Source organism: Papaver somniferum, unplaced genomic scaffold (assembly GCF_003573695.1).
Source record: "Papaver somniferum cultivar HN1 unplaced genomic scaffold, ASM357369v1 unplaced-scaffold_32, whole genome shotgun sequence".
Lineage (NCBI taxonomy): Eukaryota > Viridiplantae > Streptophyta > Magnoliopsida > Ranunculales > Papaveraceae > Papaver > Papaver somniferum.
In genome coordinates, this window is record NW_020643262.1 from 4,239,795 (window position 1) to 4,245,421 (window position 5,627).

General features: G+C 37.8%; 1 pseudogene; it reads right to left on the reverse strand.

Annotated features, from left to right (window-relative positions):
* Positions 1–3,853: 3,853 nt before the first annotated feature.
* LOC113341894 lies at positions 3,854–4,925 on the reverse strand (annotated as a pseudogene).
* Between the last annotated feature and the right edge of the window lie 702 nt (positions 4,926–5,627).

Here is a 5,627-nt window from a genome sequence, read left to right on the forward strand (position 1 = left end):
TCTACCATGCACAGATCCATGTTGCGACGGTAATATGAAGCTAATTACCTCTCCTAAAAAATTGTGTACCGGAAAAAGATACTATCTATGTCCCAAATGTGTTAGGGTTAAGTTTTTAAGGTTTGTATGCTCTAATTAAGGTTTGTATGCTCTAATTAAGTTTATAAGGTTTGTATGCTCTGATTAAGTTTTTAAGATTTTAAAGTTTATCATTGTATTCGAATTTAGTCGGTATTATACAAAATTCAAAGCGTGCCGACGGCTGAACAATCGACATTTAACAGATTATTAAGTTTGCCGACGGACGTACAGTCGGCAGCGTATTTATATAATACAATGCCGACTATAATGCGAAGAACATCCAGGAACATATCTTTTTTTGTCCCTTTTAGTTGGCAGTGTAGGAGGACAACATCCCTGCCGACTGTCCCAGGCCTTTTTTTGTGCTGTCATGCATATGCAGTCGGCAACCTGAAAAATTATAATCTGCGGACCTTGGTTCGGTCGGCAAGGTCCTGTGATAAATACAATGCCGACTAAAGGAGTAAACACCAAAAAAACCACATCCATTTCATTAATTTGTAGTACTCCAAAGTACATTACACAAAACACGAATGCGATTACAAAAAGATTCCTTATTTCCTAATCATAATGACCCATCACTCAAATCTATTAGAGGGAGTTCACTCAAATATATTGAACCTCCTTTAGTCAAATCTGGGACATTCCTTATACTCATCTAAAGCATTCCAAAGGTGCATGTGGTCCTCATAAAGTTTCACCCATTTCTTGCTCTTGTTGTTTATGAACTTTTCCACAAACTAAACCTACAAAGAGGAGGTAATGGACATTCCTTGTTGAGTTGTAGACCAATAAAATGATTTTTATCTACCAAAGCCATAACAATTTGCTCTAGACAAACTGCATGTTTCGGTGCAAATGCTACACATAGTCCGTTACTAAAAAAAATGTACTACGCATGATCACGTATCTGCCAATAGATGGCCACACTCCGGCATTCTCATCCAATGCTCCCATTTGATCGGTGCATTTCCCTCCGGGCCTTTAGCACTAGTAAGCAATTCTTTAAAAGTCGCTTCTTTATCCTCCATCGAACGTTCTAGCATCATTGAGATATAAAACTCATTGTCTTTTTCTAGTCGTTTAGCCATATTCTTTCTTATGTATTGACACTGGCTGAAATTCTCCTCAACCGCTCCACCCAGGTGTCCCAATTTTTGGGAGGCAACACGAAACCCACAATTTCCATCCTTTGGGACGTCGTCGGTACCAATAACGAACTCTCGAATAATTTGAGAGAGTTGTATGCGATACTCTTCCAATACCGGTTTTACTACCTTCCTCGGACGACCTCTTTTCTTCACAACATCTCCTTGACTTGCTTGACTCTCAAGAGGTGGAGTGTCATTTGGATTCAAGTTTGAAATTGTTGGTGTAGTTGTTTCTTTCCTCGGACGACCCCTTTTCTTTACAACAACTTCCACAATTTCTTGACTCTCAAGAGGTTAAATGCTATTTGGATTCAAGGTTGAAACCGTTGGTGTAGTTGTTTCTTTCCTCGGACGACCTCTTTTCTTTTTAGACGGCTCCTCTTTGTATTCCGCCTAGGTATAATCATGTCCGGATGGATCGCATTTGTACTCAAATACTCTTTAATTTGTTCCCTGTCTTCTGCCCTTGTCTTTGTGGTAGGTGGTCTACCCGTTGGATCTTGTTTCCACGGTTCTTGAAGTTCTTCCATAAAAGGGTAAACAACCGGCATCAACTTGTGCTTCATAGTTTGTTTTTCCAACCTATTCAACGTGGGGTACTTGTAGAGGATTATTCTCCCAAGTTCCATGTCGCCAACCTCTTCACCGGGATCTTCTCTTGGAGCCGGTTTGAAAGATAGTTTCTTTCAATAAAGATCAATATCTTCAATCGGAATCAGAGTTTTATACCTACCAAGCATATGACGACATGAAAGTCTGATAGCTTTCATTATCCTTCACTTACAAGGAGTGCTCGGGTTGTCATACTTTTGATACAACTTGAGATGTTTCATCATAAAACGTATTGTTCAATGCGAGACGTTGCAATGTATACCAACAAGCAACCAATTATCCTCCTTAAACTCCTTCAACTTCTGGTACCTACTTTCTTCGAATTGCTTTCTTATCTTGTTGATATTATTATTAGTGTACTCAGGATAGCATGTTGCACCGTCACAATCCCATTTTGACTCGTGAAAAGTAGACATTTTAGTCTCCCATGAGATTGATCTACCATACTTGTGGACTCAAGTTTGAAATGTTTATTGTCATAAGTAAAAGCATACGGAAACCTCTCTTTGTGCGGCGTCAACCACAAGGTAGTCAATATCGGCCGTACAGGCCGATATTAGAGGTTTTTATAGGGTATCGGAAAATACTTATACGATATTGAAAATATCGGCGATACAAAGATTGAACGATATTATCGGTTGTACAGACCGGTATAGGCCGATATATCAGTTTTACTTATACACCGATAATATCGGTTTAAGAGAATAAATTTTCCATTAATATGCATTTAATCTTTACAAACAAGTACAACGTCAATTGGAGAAGGTAAAAAGTCCTAATATATTTATATGATATAAAATCAAGGAATATATGGTAGGATATAAGATGGAAACCATATTTCGATTGCAAGACAAGAAAATATAAAAGATAAAAGTGAAGGATAATAAGAAAGATTTACGGGTATAATAGGACAACAATCACAATGCTAGATAATAAATTACGGGTCCAGATCGTCTGTGCCACTGCTTGGGTGTGCCCTATGTGCCACACCAATAGAAACACGGTATTTTCTCTTGGATTTGTAATATCTTCTTTAACTAATTAATTATCTTTCCTAATCGATTAGTGTTGTATAAATAGAAAATCTATTTAGTTAGTCATGGTTAATGAGAGGAATGATGTGGCGTGTTTCTATTGGTATGGCACATAGGGCACACACAAGCAGTGGCACAGACGATCTCGACCCATAAATTACCTTGTATTTTGGAAATTTGAGATATATGCATGATTTTATTATTTTTTACTATAGTTTTATAAATATGTAAAATTCTATTTCTAATGATGTATCACCGACAAAAACCGATATTATCTTTTGTATAGGTGTATCGGACCCGATCAATACGAGACCGATACGCGATATTAACTACCTTGCTTTCAACTACAGATGATAATTTGTTTCTATAACTATAAACTGAAATGATTCTAACAATTGGTGAGATAATATATAGAGACCATCTTCACAGTTGATCATCTACTCGGAAATTGTAAACTAGCATTGTAGGCAACAAAGAGTATTTTCCAAAGAGACTACTGTCTTTATTCCTATGTGCTAATATGGGAGTTCATGGTGAAGACGTGTAGTGTAACCAACAGCATAGCTACGAATTATTTTAAAGCAAAAAATTTAATCAATTATATAAAAGCAAATGACCAAGTCTCTTGCAGTAAACTCATAACACATAGCTATGATAATATTCTTATACAAATGGCAAAATTTAGCTCATGCAGTTAACTTATAACTTGATTTAGTGTCACCAATAGCAATAGATGACTACCGATACTAACAAAAAAACAAAAAAAAGTTCCACTAGAGTTCCCTACTATACATGACTAATATGGAAGGGTAACCGGTGTTAACAGGTAGGTATTTATGTTAACGTCCATTAAATAATTTATCATTATATGGAGCATACAACAAGTATCAGACATTGTGGCTTTCATTGAGAAACCTACTTCTAGCAAGTAATAGTCGTATCATGAAGGGATCAAAAGTTTGAAAGAAGAAGTCAGAAGGATCAACAATTTCATTCTTTATTTTGATGAAATTTTTAATGGTGTCTCTACCACATCTGTAGTAAGGAAGTACAGCGTAGTTACATATGTTACCTATGTTGAAGATACTACTATATGTGATACGTTGTCGCCGTGGAAAAATAAAAGCAATCTTTCTAGTACAATACAACACAAGGCCATGAAACAAGTATGAGAGTATGAGAAATGCGCAAAATTACAAGAAACTAAAAGAAATCAATCTCTAAGTAATTACCTGGGGTGGGCTTTACATCAACCACGGGCACATTCTGATCTTGTTTTGCTGCTTTTGGTATCTCCGTGATGAAGGGTTTTGGCACCTCAGGTGGATTGGTCCCCCTGATTAATGCCCAATTCACCGTTTGAAAGAATGGGTGTTGTCTGGTTTCAGTTGCTCCACGTCTATGTGCAAGGCGCTGTTGAGGATCCTTCACAAGCAAACCTTTGATCAAATCTTTCACTGCAAAGCTCACAGTTGGTGTCTCTGGGAATCTGAGGGGTTGCCCCACCACATTTAACAGTGTTGCACGGTTTCCTGACCCTTTAAACGGAGTTTTCCCGTATAAAAGCTCATAAAGGAAGATTCCAAACATCCACCAATCAACAGCGCTGCCGTGACCCTCGCCTTTTATGATTTCCGGTGCTAGGTATTCATGAGTACCCACGAAAGACTTTGACCGAGCATCGGTAGGTTCTGCAATGAGCTCAGGACGTGCAGTTATATGATGAAAGACTTCAGTCTTTGGTTTAGTTTTCTTTTCTTTCTTAGATTTTCTTTGTAAAAAACGAGGCATAAAACATGATGGTTGAATGCAATTGGATTGAGTTATACAAGAGGCATCAATACCATCAGGCTGAGAATAGTAAGAAGATTTTGATGACTTCACCAGAGTTGGACACACGCCACATGTTAGAGAGGTCAAAATATGAGAGCATGACATGCCCATCTTCCCTTACTAAAACATTCTTTGGTTTAAGGTCTCTGTATATGATCCCGAGCATGTGCAGGTACTCCAAAGCAAGGAGAACCTCGGCAACATAAAACCCGCAATAACATTTTAAAGGTTAATGCAGCAAATAGTGGTTGCGACTCACTAAGCTAATATGTGCTTCGACCGAGCACCTGAATACTCCATTTTACGTAAGAACAAAATCTCAACGGATTGTAGAACCATTACTCGTGACAGATGCTAATATGGTGTTCTAATCCATGGATCAAACCAATTTATCCCACGCTATCGTGAATAACCCAAATTTGATTTCACCTTCTTTCCATTCTTCGTTTTCTTTCTTTTGTTCTTCCTCTCTCTCCTCTTTAGTTAGTTTACTAAGACGTTCATCTTTCTCCTTTTCACCTTTAGTACCTTTCTTTGTCTTTGGATTTTGGATATGATTCCAATAATTCTTTCTAAGATTGCATTGTATATGCCAAGTGCAAAGCAAATTTTGTGCCTTGGGAAAAACTATCCTCACGGCGTTCATTATTGCTTGCTCATTGTCGGTCACTACAACCGCGAGAGTCTCATCTTCGTGGTAGAGAAGCTTCAAAGTTCCAATTCCCAAATATAGGTATCATCCTTCTCACGATCCATAAAACACCATACCACCGTGAACGATTGCTTATCCGAGGTTTGTCCAACAATGTTCAACAAAGGCATGTTGTACCTATTCTTCTTATAAGTACAATCCATGAAAAAAACTTGGTAAAAGCACCGGGCCAATTGAATCATATCGGGATGCGCATGAAAAATA